Below are 16,813 nucleotides of genomic sequence, written 5' to 3'. Positions count from 1 at the left end.
ACATATATATATATATATATAAATATATATATATATATATATATATATAACTTGTTATTCTGTTTTGTATAAAGGAGCTCCTATATAAAACTCTGGCTCTAGAATGAGGGGAGTAAGTAAACTAAGAAAAGATCTTGGGGCTAAATGGTGAAAGAAAAAGAGTATGGTCTGGGAAGACCACTTTCACTTTCTGTTAAGGAAGACTCTTGCAAGAATCTTGCCAGCAATAACTGAGAGAAATCCCCCTCCCATCACCATGATAGTCATAGGATAAACTACTCCCTTTACCTTTATGGAGATGGACAATGGAGCCATCCTTGAACTTCTGGAGGATAACCTCCTTTTGGATGAGCAGGGTACATTCCTCCCCTCTCCCTACCACCTTGTAAATTCCAACTGGAAAAGAATCAGTTCCATGCTTTGTCACTTGAAAAGAATTTAATTGCGTTCAAAACCTCTTCTTCAGTTGAAATTTTGGCTGGATAGGGACGGACTTTTATCTGAGATAAATGATCAATGGCTACAGCATTGGTTGATGGTGCTCTGTTAAGAGCACTATGAAAGTGTTCAGTCTATCTCTCTAGAATCATGTCCTTATCAATTAATCACTGTGGCTCCATCTGCACAGTAGTTGAGATGCAACATAGGTCTTTGGCTCATAAATAGTTTGCAAGGCATCATAAAGGCACTCTGGATTGTTATCATCACCATAAAACTGAATTTCATCTGCCTTCTTACTGAACCAAGAATACTACATCTCTCTAAACCTCCCTTGTCCTTTACTTGATCGAATTAAGCTGTCTTCTTAAAGATGACCAAACTATTCTGCTGGTATACCCAATGGGGCCCTTGTTTTTCATTTAGCAGTTTCTAAATTTTTCCATTGTTTTTTTCAAACTAGCCTTGATGTTTGCAAGTATTCTGACTCAGCTGAACAAATGCAATGCTGTACACCAAATTTCTGAAAGTTGCTTGCTTCTTTTCTGCTCCACTGTTGCTGTATGTTGGCTCAATTTATCCTCCAAGTTAGCAACAAACTATTCCCTCTCAGATAAGTGTTCTAATCTGTTGACATTGTCTTCTGCTAGTCTTTTTTGCCTTGGGGCCCCTAATTTTATTCAATGCAAATATTTAGCTTGAAGAGGATAAATCTATGATCAGTCCAGCACTCTTCAACACAAATTGGTCTTGTCATTCTCATATCCTGTCTATCTCTCCTTCTCACAATCACATAATCTATTAAATGCCAGGGTTTGATAACATCCACAAAGTTTTATTGTATTTAAGTAAATGGAACACTGTATTGGTGATGAGAAAGTGATCAGATCAGTGGTCCTCAAACTTTTGTTCTCAATATCTTTATCCTATTAAAAATGATTGAGGATCTGTCCAAAGGGTTTTTGTTTATGTAGGTTATAGTTGTAGATATTGATCACATTAAAAATAAAAACCAATTATGAATTTGTAGACTCTCTGAAAGGATTTCAGAGATTCTGAGGATGCTCTGGACCAGACTTTGAGAACCAATGCATTAGATGCTCAAGTCTTCAGTAGTAAGGGATCACTGCTGTTGCTGTTTGCAACTGTTTTTCCCAAAGACTCCTTACTATGTCTGGTAGTTTGAGTCTACTCTGAGCATTAAACTCAGCTAGAATTATAAGCTTATTCTCTTTTGCCATATTGATGATAATGGTCTCTAATCTTTATCAACTTTCTCTTTGACTTTATCAAGGTTCATTTTGGTGGGAGCATAGGCATTGATGGTGGTAGTTCTCACACCAGAAGTACTAGTCTTACCTGAACATACCTTACACCCCTGTGTATTATCAATAGGAAGAGTGAACATAATTAGGAAGGGAAAATGACAAACACACTTAGAGAACACATGTAGCCACAGAATGAAGAAAAAGGAAAGAAGCAAACATCTATTAAATGTTTACTCTGTGCCAGGCACTATGCTATGTGCTTTAAATTATATTTCATTTTTTCCAATTACATGTAAAGAAAAATTTTAATATTCGGTTTTTTTCAAATTTTGAGTTACAAGTTTTCTTCCTCTCTTTCCTACATTCTCCTCCATTCCTAAGATGGCAAGCAATTTGATATATAGATATATATTATATATGTAAAATCATGTAAAACATATTTCCATATTAGTTATTTTATAAAAGAAAAAACATGGAAAAATCAAGTGAAAATAGAATGTTTTAATCTACATTGAGATTTCATTAATTTTTTCTCTGGCTATGGATCTCATTTTTCATCATAGGTTTTTTGGAATTATATTGCTAAGAATAGCTAAGTTATTCACAACTGATTATCATACAATGTTCCCATTATGGTATATAGTGTCCTCCTCTTCTGTTCACTTGACTTTGCATTAGTTCATATAAGTCTTTCCAGGTTTTTTAGAGATCTTCCTGCTCACCATTTCTTTTTTAATAGTATTTTATATTTTTCCCAATTATATGTCAAGACAACTGTTAGCATTCATTTTTCTTAAAGCTTTTTATTTTCAAAACATATGCATGAATAGTTTTTCAACACTGACCTTTGCAAAAACTTGTGTTCCAATTTTTGTTCCCTTCCCCTGACCCTCTCTCCTAGATGGCAAGTAATCCAATATATGTTAAAAATGGTAAAAAAAAAATGTTAAATCCAATATATGCATACATATTTATACAATTATCTTGCAATTTTTAGCATTCATTTTAGATTTGAGTTCCAAATTTTTCTCCCTCTTTTTTTTCCTTTTATACCCTTCTTCCTAAAATGGTAGGTAATTTGATATAGGTTATACATGTGTTATCATGTAAAACATATTTCCATATTAGTCACAGTTGTGAGAGGAACAGATCAAAAAGGAAAAAACAACAAAAATATGAAGTGAAAAAAGTATGCTAAAATCTACATTCAGAATTCATCAGTTCTTTAATTAGAGGTAGCATTTTCCTTTATGAGTCCTTTGTTCTTGTCTTAGATAATTGTATTGTTGAGATGAGATGAGTCATTCAAAATTGACCATCATATAATGTTATTGATACTGCGTGCAATGTTCTTCTAGTTCTGCTCATTTCACTTTGCATCAGTTCATACAAGTCTTTCCAGGTTTTTCTGAAGTCTGCTTGTTCATCATTTCTTTATTGCACAACAATGTTCCATTATATTAATATACTACAGCTTGTTCAGTCATTCCCCAATTGATGAATATCCCTTCAATTTCCGATATTTGCCACCATGAAAAAGACTGCTATGAATACTTTTTTCACATGTGGGTCCTTTCGCTATTTTGGAATATAGACATAATAGTGGTATTGCTAAATTAAAAGGTATACATAGTTTAATTGCCTTTGGGATATAGTTCCAAGTTGCTCTTCAGAATGTTTGGATCAGTTCATGACTATCCCAATTTTCTCACATCCTTTCCAACATTTATCATTTTCTCTTTTTTTGTCATATTAGCCAATCTGTTCATATCTTCATCTCTGTTCATTTGTCCATTGGGAATGGCTTATATTATTATAAATTTGATTCAGTTCTCTATATATTTGAGAAATTAGGCCTTTATCAGGGATATTACTATCAAATGTGTTTACCAACTTTCTGCTTTCCTTCTAATCTTAGCTGAATTGGTTTTGTTTGTTCAAAAGCTTTTTAGTTTAATATAATCAGAATTATCTATTTTATATTTTACAATGCTCTCTATCTCTTATTTGGTCATGAACCTGTTATTCACTTAACTTTTCCTTTAAGAATTTGAATGCTATTATTGTTCTGTAAGAAATAACCAACAGGATGATTTCAGAGAGGCCTGGAAAGACTTACATGAACTGATGCTAAGTGAAATAAGCAAAACCAGGAAATCACTATACACAGAAACAACAAGACTATACAATGATCAATTCTGATGGACATGGCTCTCTTCCACAATGAATTGATTCCAACTAGTTCCAATTGTTCAGTAATGAAGACAGCCATCTACACCAAGGGAGAGGACTGTGGGAACTGAGTATGGACCACAACATAGCATTTTCATTCTTTCTGTTGTTGTTTGCTTGCATTTTTATTTTCCTTCTCAGGTTTATTTTTTCTTTCTAGATCCGATTTTTCTTGTGCAGAAAGATAACTGTATAGATAGGTATACATATATTGGATTTAACATATATTTTACATGTATTGGAATGCCTGCCATCTAGGGGAGGGAGTGGGAGGAAGGAGGGAAAAAATTGGAACAGAATGTTTTGCAAGGGTCAATGTTGAAAAATTACCCATGCAAAAGTTTTGTACATAAAAAGCTATAATAAAATAAAAGAATTTGAATGCTATACAATTTGGCGCATATGTTTAGTATTGCTATTACTTCATTATCCATAGGTACTATGAATACAGTTTCTTTCCTTATCTCTTAATTTAGCCTGTTTTTACTTTTGCTTTGTCTGAGATCAAGATTGCTACCCTGCTTTTTTTTTTTTTACTTCAGCAATAAGCATAAGAAATTCTTCTCCAATTCCATACTTTTACTCTGTGAGTTTCTCTCTCTGCTCCAAATATGTTTCTTATAAACAATATATTGTTGGATTTTGGTTTTTGATCCACTACTATCTGCTTACATTTTATGGGAGAGTTAATCCCATTCAGAATCACAGTTAGTATTGATATGTATTTCCCTTCATCCTAATTTTTCTTCCTGAGTCCTCTCTCTCCTTTCATGTTTCCCTCTTCAACAGTGTTTTGCTTTTGTGTACCACTTCCCCCAGTATGCTCCCTCTTCTGTCTAGAAGATAGAGTTCTACTGATTCTATAAGATAGATTAAACTGATGAGAGTAAGGTTCAAGCAATGCCCATTGCCCAGCATCCCATCTTTCCTTCCACTGTAATAGGTTTTTTGGTGTTTCTTTCTGTAAAATAATTTACTCCATTCTATCTCTCCCTTCCTTTTGCACCCATCTCTTTCTCATCCCTTAATTAATTTTGTATCATTCCTTAAAATTCATCTTCTGTCTTTCTATATTCCTTCTAGATATACTTTTAGGGATATAATTTTTAAGAATTACAAGTTTCATCTTCCTACTGAATCTCTTATGTTTTCTTTTCCTTTTCTATCTTTTTAAGTTTCTCTTGTGTCTTGTTATTGGAGATCAAATTTTTTGTTCAATTCTGGTTTTCTCCTTATAAATCTTCAAAATCCTTCTATTTTGTTGAACAATAATTTTTTCCCTTTAAATATTATGCTTAATTTTGCAGGATAGGTAATTCTTGTTCATAGTTCTGGCTCCTTTGCCAACCAGAATGTTATATTCCATGACCTCTGATTCTTTAATGTTGCACCCACTAAGTACTATGTAATCCTGATTGTGACTTTCCAATATTTGAATTGTTTCTGGACACTTGCAGTATTTTTTCTTTGACCTGATAGCTCTATAATTTGCTTATAGTATTCCTGGAGTTTGTATTTAGGGATCTATTTCCTAAGGATATTGGTGGATCTTTCAATGCCTATTTTACCCTTTACTTTTAGGATATCAGGGCAGTTTTCCAATAATTTCTTGAAAAATGCTGCTCAGCACTAATGAATTGTTGGTAGAGTTGTGAGCTGATCCAGCAGGCTGATTTCAGAAAAGCCTGGCAAGACTTACATGAACTGATGCTTAGTGAACAGAACCAGGAGACCACCATACATGGTAACAGCAAGATTGTGTGATGATCAATTATGATAGAATTAGCAATGTGGTAATGCAAAACAATTCCATTAGATTTGAGATGGAAAATGCCATCCACATCCAGAGGGAGAACTATAGAGATTGAATATGTATCAAATCATACTATTTTCATCTTTTTACATATTTTTTTTCTTTCTTGTGTTTTCCTTTTGTTCTGATGTTTCTTTCACATGATAAATATGTAAATATGTTTAAAATAACTATACATGTATAATCTATATGAGATTGCTTATTGTCTTGGTGAGGGACACAGTAAGAGAGGGAGAGAGAAACAATTAGGAATTTGAAAACTTACAAAAATAAATGTTGAAAACTATCTTTACATGTGAGTAAAAAATCAAATTGAGAAAAATCAAATAAATAAAGTTTTTAAAAAAGAAAGAAAGAAAAATGTTACCCAGATCTTTCTTTTGACTACAACTTCCAGGTACTCCCATGTTTCTGACATTCTCTTGGATCTATTTTCCAGGCCAGTTGTTTTTTCAATTTTACATTTTCTTTTATTTTCTTTCATTCTTTTGGATTTGTTTGGTTCTTAATGTCTTTGTTTCTAACTTTCCCCATTCTAACTTTTAAAGTTGTTTTCCTCAGTTAGGTTTTATATTTTCTTTTCCATTTGGCCAATTCTACTTTTTAAGCAGTTTTCTTTTTCCAAGCTGTTCTTTTTTCATAATTCTCTTGCTTCACTCTAATTTCTTTTCCCAATTTTTCTTCTATCTCTCTTATATGATTTTAAATTTGTTTTTGAGCTTTCCTGTAAATTCTTTCTGGCCCTGAGACAACGTCCTATTTTTTGGAGGGGGGTTTACCCATAGGTGTTTAGACATTGTCTTTTTCTGAGTTTGCATCTTGATCTTCCCTATCATTATAATAAATTTCTGTGGTCAGGTTCTTTCTTTTTGCTGTTTTTTGCTCATCCTTTTTGGCCTTTTTCTATTCTTTTAAATTTGTTCTGCTTCCAAGATACAAGGGACAGTGTCGCAAGCATCTTGTTCCAGGGGCTGAAGGCCCTGGCTATTGAGCTGATTCTTCACAGATGTTACTCTGACACCCATGATTCTCATGTCTGAAGTTGTGGTGGAGGGGGGTAGGGGGTGCTGCTATAGGCCATAGGGGTCTGACAGCTTACCTGCTGCTGATCTAGAATTCTAGTGCTGGTGTTTGGTATGCGCTAAGGCCAATGGGTGTTTCTGCATTTCCCTAAGTAACACTGAAGCATGTAGAGACCTGGATGCTTGTTTGCCCAGGGCTACACTTAAACATATGGTGGTTCTCAGAGTTGGAGTCTGCTAGTTATGCTGTGGCACGTGGGAGATCTGGTGTTGGCATTTACCTGAGCACTGGAGCTCAGAATTTTCCACTGGTTTTCTGCTGTGCAGCTTGTTTCTGCCATGCTAGGATGCTTCCTGTGCTGGACTGTGTTCTCTTTTTACCCAAGTGAGACAGATTTTCTTTGCTGGTCTTCCAAGTTTCTTGGGTTAAAAGACTGTTTCACCCTGTTTCTTTTTTTCTGGTTCTGATGTATGAGGAGATGTACTAATTCCCAAAGTTTCATTTTCTCTAAGAGTCTTTTCCCACGGAGCCAAACTCTTTTGGAATATAGAACCAATTAGTTGAATAAAACCTATAGACTACTGACACATCTTTGGGCTTCACCAGCACCTGGGGCTGAATTTCAGACCACTGTACCAAATAACAATCTGACTTAGAGTTGGAAATTCCTTGTAACCCCCACTTAATCCTTTATGTGAATCATGCATGTCCTCAGCTCTATTTCAGAGGAACTCTGCCAAACAAGCCTTACAACATCTGTGTGGTTCTTGGGTCCTATGAATTGTTGTGGTTTTCTGTAATTTTTACCTTGCTCCCCTGCCCCTATACTTTATTCTTCTTTCAAATGAGAGGAAAGAAGGAAAGACAAGAATTAAAAATCAAGATAGAGTCACTTTATCACCTTCCATTTCAATTCTCTGTTCCAAACTTGTTACTTTATATATAGATGATTGGCAATAAGATCTCCAAGCTTTAAGATAACCAACATTTATTATCATCATTACAAATTTCATTCCAGCTCACTTATATACAAGGTTTCAGAAACTGAGGCTAAAGCCCAAACTTGGTATGTGGTAGATACTAAGTAATCAGTTCATGTTTCCTTTCTTCCCACAGAAAAGTATGGCTGCTATCAAGACAAGGGACCTGGGTTTGAATCTTGGGACTGCTACTTTTTGTAGGGTCTTAATGGCTTCGTCTTTTTATGCATAAAGTCTTGTCATAGTGGGCATTTTTTGGTTTATCTCTCCTTAAGCATTAAGGTAGTTTTATTTCTTTACATCATCTATAAATGAAGGCATTTTTAAAATTATGTTTAATATAATAAGTACATTGAACTAGATAAATCATCTCTAAGTTCCCATCCAGCTCTAAAATGTATGAACCATTTTTACCCAATCTGAACTCTCTTCCATCCTAGCCTGGATGGTCTCTCCACTATCTCCTATATCTCCCCTTTCCATGCCTTTGTTCATGCTGTGTTCTCTATTTTGAAATGTTCTGCCTCCTCCTTCTGCCTATCCACATCTTCCCAATTCTAGCCCAACCTAAATGCATTTTCTCTACAAAACATTTCCAGACTCTTCTATTTGATCTTGTGATATTATATTACCATTCCTGTTGGTATCCTTTCCTCATTTTATACTTTCTCATATACTGCCTTGAGTTTTTAGTGTACTATTTCCTATCTGCAGAGCTTTTCATGCCCAATTAGACAGTACCTCAAATAGAAAAGTTCATTATCAGAAATGAAGAGATGTCCACAAGAAAATGAAGCACTCACAAGAAGTTTCCAAAGTGGTTTTCCCCTAATTAAGTTACTAAAGGGCAGTGTATCATCCAAGATACTTAGCATAGCATTCTATAGATCTGTAGATAAAAGGTGCTGAATTGCTATTTTCTTGAGGCAACTAGTTAGTACTTTGGATAAAGGACTGGGCCTGGAGTCAAGACTGGAATTCAAATCTAACTATAGATTCTTACTAACTATGTGACCCTGGATAAATCATTTAACCCTGCTTGCCTAAGTTTCTTCATCTATAAAATGAGCTAACAAAAGGATATGGCAAACCGCGCTAGTATTTTTGGCAAGAAAACTTTTAATTGTGTGATTCTTGGCAAGTCACTTAACTTCTGTTTGCCAAAATTTCTTCACCTATAAAAAGGAGATAAGGAACCTAATTCTCAAGGTTGTTGTGAGGACCAAATGTGATAATAATTGTAAAATGTTTAGCATACTGCTTGGCACATGGTAAGTGCATGTTAAATATTATTATTCTTGGTTAGGGTTTCCTGACTTCATTTCATCTGAATTCCTATGTTTGAGGATTTCAAACTCCAATAGAGCTCAAACCTCATTATTCCTATAAACCACTGAAGTCAAACTAGCCTGCTCCTCTACAGTGGGCAGTGGGGGTAGGAGGGGAAAGCAAAGCAAAACTCTTAGGTTAGGGCTCCTACACGATGTTCTGGTAAGAATCATTACCCAATAAGTTGCATCACAACTCAGAGATGCATCCAGGCAGGCATCATTCCAGCCTCATTCATGCTCCATCCTGCCTACCTGTTCACAGAATTCCTAGCTTTTTTTTTGTTGCTCAGAAATGACTGGCATATAATAACAAATGGCCCAGACTGGGCTGAGGTCCAAAACTCACACCTCCATCCTAAGAGAAAGAATATATATATTCTTATATATAAACATAATCTTAGATATAAACATAATGTAAAATAAATGTAAAAATAAAAAAAACTAGAACTGAGGAGTTTCCTCCATATTATCTGCGATTGTTTACCTGCTTCCAGTCCTAATAATAAGGAGACATAAACATTCAGGGTGAGCCTTTCCCATAAACAGAGTAAGGCATCTTTCTTGTCCGATTACAGAAAAAGAGCTTCCTGCCCCCTTAAAAATAGCTTCTCCTTAATGTCTAAAATTCCTTTATCAAAGGATATCTTTCATTCCACTACTACAAAAATGTATAATATTCAGCTAATGGACAAGGTTATCCTTTTCCAATGTGACTTCAATTTATGCTAGGGTGAAAATGATTGAAAATAAGAGCTCTTCCTGAAAATGGATTTTAACAATTAATAAGATGATAGGTAGCTGGACCTGGAGTCAGAAGACCTGAGTTCAACTCCAGCCTCAGAAACTTACTAGTTATTTGACTCTAAGGATACCACTTGACTTCTGTTTGCCTTAATCCATTAGAGAAGGAAATGGCAAGAGGGAAATTCCCCAAAGTCTTCAATGTATTAAAGTAGGAATAGGGGCATAATGGAGGTACCAGGTACTCTACGTATGTCAACTTCTTCCCTGAGTCTTTCTTTCCCTTTATAGGCCTAAAGAAAATCTGCAAAAGAGTCTTCCCTTTTAAATCTGGAAGCCAGAAAATCAGAGTCTCCTTTCCACCAAATTCTTGCCAATGCAAAAACTCATGAATGAGTAATTGATCTCCACCAATGAAGACAGTATTGCACAAATGACCTTTGAGCCACAGGTCAAAACAAAATGATAATAAGATTTAATTTCATCACAAAGTTGTTATATTCATTGAAAAATTAGGATACACATTCATAATGGCACAGCAAGCATTCCTTTGAGAACCCATTTCTAACTTTTTGGCCTTTTACTTCAGTCCATCACTCAAGATTTCAAGGACACACTATTTCATCAATGTGATTATGTATGTCCTCAGTATAGACCTCACTACTACTTTAACAATCTATCATAATTTCTATGGTGGAAAAATTAATCAAAGATGGCAAGTAGGTGATGGGTGAAATCCATAGAGAGCTGGGCTTGAAGATAGGAAGATCTGAATTCAAATCCTACCTCAGACCCTTCCCAGCTGTGTGACCATGGTCAAATCACCTGAGTTCTGTTTGCCTATTTTCTCATATATAAAATGGAACTAATAACAGTACCTACCTCCCAAGGGCATTGTGAATATTAAATGAAATAACAAATGTAAAGACCTTTGTGATATAAAAATAATTATTATCATTTTTGTCTAATGATAGCTATTTTTAGAGTGGGAAGAAAGAAAAAAAGAAAAAAACATATACATTAACTTATCCATATTATATATGGATTAGCAAATTGTATGTATTTGTAGTTTTATGTGTAATCATCTTTTTATTATACTATCTTATGGCAATGCTTGTCTTATTATATAAATTAAAAATAAAATAACTTTTTAAATTATTATGATTGCTTTGGTAATGAGCCTCTTTGAATTTAACTACGCTGTTCATCAGATAGCAGGCACACAATCTGTCACTAAGCCAGTAGATAAGCCTTTTCAACTCAGCAGGACATTTCCAAAGTTTGTGCTCCACTGATATAACTATTGAAAACCCAGGATTCCAATGATGCTTCAGAAATCATCTGTGGTAAGTAAACAATATCCCAACAAATGATCAATATGTTCCAGAAATTCTGATATTTTAGCAAACAGGAATTTAAAGAACCAACAAAAGCCATTACTGACCACAAGAGATTGAGTCACCAAATATGAACAAGCCCATCAGCATCACAGCTTTGTGGAAACAATGGCAAAACAGTCAGAGATGTTTACCAGATGCTAAATTCCATGAGAACAGGGAGAGAGTGTGTTTTACCTAAACTTTCTATTTTCTTTGGGGTCTAGAACAGTGTTCTGAATATATTAGGCACTTAACAAAGAGCTGTTGAATGTGTGTGTGTGTGTGTGTGTGTGTGTGTGTGTGTGTGTGTGTGTGTGTATCCCTCAGTACAGTACTGAGGATTGTCCAGATGTCACAAGGCATAAGAAGGAGAAAGCCAACATGAACACTGCTATGAAAATAACAGCAAGGCAGAGTTGAGTAACGATGCATCTCAATTTGGAGGTTCAAAGATATATTATTGTGGTAAATTTCATAATGTCAATTTTTTTTAAGAATCTTATCATTCCAACTGTCAATTAGCATTCATTTAAATTGCTTTAGAATTTTGAAAGATTCTAGAATTTTGATCACTATAATGATAATTCATGACTACAAAGGACTGAAATGAAACTTGCTACCTATCTTCAGCCAGAGAGCTAATGGACTTAAAATACAGAACAAAACTTACATTTTTGAGCATCACAAATGTGGGAGTCTGTTTTGCTCGTCTATTCATATTTGTTATGGAGAGTTTGTTTTCACTGTTCGTGTCTGAGGGGCTGTGAGAGGGAAAAATAATAAATTTATTTTAAAATAAATAAATACATTAATGAATTAATATGCAAAAGATTTTTAAGTACTTAACTTAGAGGAAAAGAAAAAGTACTACAAAAAATCCAACTGACATTATTTATATCATATAAAGATAATAATTCTCTAAATGCATTTGAATCTTTAAATAACATCTTTTATTTTTCTTCCCTAAACATATTTGAATCTTTAAAGAACTTCTTTTATTTTTCAGGACTCATAAGAGCCACATCACAGACCAATATCTGCATATCTTAACCCTAAGTGGTCACAGAATTCATAGGAAATATTAACCATGTCTTTCTTCAAACCCCTTTCCAGTTCCTAATAGAACTGATGAGCTCCTTATGTCTGCAAGATATGACTCAGAAAAATAACAACTTCCTGTATCTTTGACCCACACAGAAGTCTACATTCAAGTAATTCCCTCCCCCAAGAAACAACTATTCTTTAATTCTCAACATTTTAAGACATTCAAAAACATTTTCCCTAAGCAATTATGATTCACAAAAAGCTATCAAGAAGATTGCAAAGTTTTACTGTCCAAACAAAATGAAATGCCTAAAACTTTGGACTGTGTTTAGTTGTTTACTCAAGAGTTAAGTTTGACTTATTCAGGATGAACAAAACTATCTTTAATAGAACAGTACCTATTAGCTTGTGAGGATTTCTTCACCTTTTCTATCTATAATGTAGAAGAAAATACATTCTCTCATCCCCATTTAAACAATTCACTATTATTCATTCAGTCAACAAGTTTGGTTTTAATCATTTATTTACTGAATTTTAGTTCAGAAAAATTCACTGCTTTGTCTTAATAATGTCACCCAAGGAGAAGCTGAAGCAGGACAATATATCCCAGCAATCTGATTACACTTTTTCTATTAATGTCTTTTATCTGCTAGAAGCTAAATTGTCTAAACCATAGTCCAAATCTTTTTGCTCATGCTACCTAGGAAGACTCTGAATTATGAATAAAATAGAGAACATGCTAATATAAATTTGCCAACTTGGATTTTCTGAGATGGTAACTAACATTATAAATTGATTACCTTGAGTACTTCCTCCCTCTAGTGGCCAAAAGTCTTATCTTCATAGGCCATCATTTATTCTCTTTAAAAAAATGCTTTTGACTTTTTTGCAAAGGTGTAGTAAAGAAATGGTAGGAAACATGAAACATTTGGTTTTTCTATTAGTCAGTCGATAAGCATTTATTAAGTGCTTACTGTGTGCTAAATACTGAGGAAACACAAAGAAAGGCAAAAGCAGGATCCCTGTTGCTCAAGAAATATATATTTTAATTCTCTTCCCAGTCATTTGCACCCTCTCTAAATACTTTCCACACCCTCCTCTAGGAGCCTAATATCTTTATATGAATTTTCTATCTGGCCTCAGAGGGAAATTATCTAATAAGCTAATTCATTCTGAGGTGTACAGGACTTCTCGGGCTAGTAAGCTCAAGAGTATTTCTGTACTAATAGAGCCAGAAAAGAGAGAATGGTAGAAAATCAGAGTTCACTGGGAAGAGAAAACCTTCTCCAAAGTTCAAATAGCATCATTCTGGTGACCCAAGTCTGACCAGATTGAGAAAAACCTCATTAAGATGCAAGCAAAGGCTTTGATCAAAAAAAAAAAATCTTTTTTAATCATTTAAGAGAAAGACCATCTTTTTTTCTACAAAAATATTACTAATGGTAATTTTATCTTAAAGACAAAATAACTAATAGGAACATTTATACCTAGCAATTACAAAACGACAGATTGGAAACAGAACTAAACCTAGAATTAGAAGATAGATGACATTGCCAAAATCCTACCTCTGAAACTTAACTACCCATATCTCCTTAAGCACTTCATTTCCCTAAGCCTCAGTTTCCTTATCAGTCAGATAAGAAGACTGCGTGAAATAACTGCTGAGATCAGTTCCAGTTCCAATGAAATTGGCGTATCAATGTCATGGAATATTACAATGTCATAGATAAATATGAACAGTGCAAGGAAATGCAGAGGGATCTCAATGATATAATGTAAAGTGAAATGAGTTAAAGGGGAAAGATATCCATACTAACTACAATCATACATATTTTGTGGATTTTTCAGTGGATCAGTAAACTCATTGATATGGAAAATCACTCTGAGAATGTAGATTACAACCTCTATAACTTCTCTCCCCTTGTGCAACTCTTGTCCATTTCCTCCCATAAATCCTCCCTAAGAAGGTCCATCCAATGTACTGGGAGACCCCCTCTATGTCTCTAGGTACTAGAGAGATTGATGTTCTAGACTGCTTCTTATCCCTCATTTTCACCCTAAGACTAGCCCACTATGTTTTCCATTAATGCATCTTTCTTATGACATCCTCCACATGTGTAAACTATTTGGTATACACATATATATACTAAGCAATGCACATGTACACTCATAAATTGTATACAGTGTTCTATATAGTATACTATATGGCTCTATATAACATATATAGAGCCATAAGTAGTGGAACTTCACAAAATAATTAGAAATGGAAATAGAAAATGTTATTTTAAGATATTTACTATTTATTGATTTGATTGGTTCTGGTTTGTTAAACGTTAAGATGAAAGGTTTTATGTAAGATTTCATTCTTTACTTTGTATGTTTATTTCATTATTAGCCTTGTTGATGGTTATAAAATTTGTAAAGTTTTTTTCTTAAATTGTTAAGCACCAAATAGGCTTCTCCTATACCTTCTCTCAGCCCCACTTTCTTTTCCCACATTTTTCTCATTACTCCACTTCCTTTATCTTTCTTATACAAATCCCCAAGGAGCTAATAATTTCAAAGACAGTCTCTCTCCCACTACCTGGTGAAATGGTAGGATTCACACCTCACTTCACAGATTCAGTGAATCTATGATTATACAGAAGAGGAAAATAAGTCCCAAAGAGGAAATGACTTGCCTAAAGTCACATCTCTAATGCAATGAATGAGTACAAGAAAATAGTACAAGAAAGGTAATTATTTTATATAGATTTTATAGTTACTTATCTGTGTGCATGATATGTCTCACTTGGTAGAATATAAGGTTCTTGAGGGCAGGGACAATTTTTTTTTTTTGGTATCCTCAGTGCATCAGACATAATAGATGCTTAATAAACCTTAGTGAAATTGAGCTCATTCCAAATCGGAGGACTCTTAGTCTAGTGTTCTTTTTTCTGCCCACCCCCAGACTCCCATGTCTCCCCACCATCTTATTTCCCAGACAATGAGTGGGAGGAAACTTTGGAGAGGAATGTCCTGACCAGGCTCCAGCAACCCTTCCAGAGTTGTTAATTGGTCTCCCTACTACAATTCCTCTGCAGGTCAAAAAGTTTTTTAGGCAGGTGGCCAATCCACAAAATGGTTTTACATTTGAAGGAGGCAGGATTGGAGAGAGGGGCAGTGGATAAACAGACATTTTGAAGATTTTATAGTCACCAAGAAATATTTTAGAACTTGTTTTGAGTGAATAATGAATCCCATCCCTATAATTTGTTTGAAACCACCCCTCCCTTGCCCATCTCTTTTAATATCAGAGAAGAGACATCTAAATAACAGCATCCAGCCTCGAGTCAGACTTCAGTCATTTTGAAAAGGCAAAGGATTCACAGAAAAAAGGAGACAGCTTACCATTCCCAAATGCTTTCGTCCATCTTGGTTTATGAACTGCCTTTTCATTCCAATCCCACCAACTCCCAGCTATCTGGAATCATTGGTAACAGAAGGACCATATGTATGACTGACACACACAAGAAAACTTGCATTCTGGCCAATCCCCTAAAAAAATGACTTCCCTTCCCAAAAAATTTCTGAGTGCTAACAAGAAGCCCAGTAGGTTGAACTGATTCCAGTGGTTCACCTGGGATGCTGAACAATGAACTGACCAAGGAAGAAAAGTAAAGAGCCTGCCTGGATAATCCACAAATTATACAATCAGTCTCTGAATAATCGAAACTAGTTGGTACATTATAATTAATCACCTCTTCTCTCTAGATGTCCCTTGATGGCAGGAAAAGTTATCTCCAGTTTCACTTTCCTTTCTATCCCAGATAGAGATTATCCAGAGGGACTGTAAATCCATTCCTAACATTTTCAGTTGTTTGACTTATGTTCTACCCGAATTAAGAAGGTGACTTTAAAAACATGAAGGAGAAATAAAGGTTGTACTTCTCAGTGCAGAGTCCAGATATAAAATTAAACTGAACTTTTAATATGAAACTACTCTAGAGGAGACTGGACCAAGTATATTTTTATAGAGCACTTGCATTGTGGGTAATTTTTAAAAATTCAAGGTTCAACTTGCATGACACTGATACATAAGTCTGCTGTTTAATGACATTTATAACTCTGTAACAATACATTTTGTATAAATTACTGCTGAAGTTGAACATTTCTGATTATGATATATATAATAAAGTGATGTCATGAAAGTAAAGTTATGTCTGTCCTGTTGCCTTAAATAAGTGCATTTCTTGAGACAACTGACTTGATGAATATAAACTCAAATGAACCTTGAATCTCTTCAATTATTCTTATTTAGAATTCATTTTCCTTTGAACTTCCATTTAACTCAAAGCACAATCTCTCCCTTATAAATCAAAGATGAGCTTGTCTCTCCTGCAATAACAAGTATGCTTTAAATAATGAAGCAACACCTAGGATCATAAAAGATAATGTTTCAATGCACCAAAATACAAAAGATAAAGTAATTTATTATCCTAGTTCAAGGATGATGAGTTGAAAATTTTTATAGCAATGGACATCTAAATTCCAATTTACATTTTTTCATTCCATCTTTCCAGCA

The sequence above is a fragment of the Antechinus flavipes genome, chromosome 2 (assembly GCF_016432865.1).
Source record: "Antechinus flavipes isolate AdamAnt ecotype Samford, QLD, Australia chromosome 2, AdamAnt_v2, whole genome shotgun sequence".
Classification (NCBI taxonomy): Eukaryota; Metazoa; Chordata; class Mammalia; order Dasyuromorphia; family Dasyuridae; genus Antechinus; species Antechinus flavipes.
The sequence above is the reverse complement of the archived record's forward strand: the minus strand, read 5'-3'. Positions refer to the sequence as shown.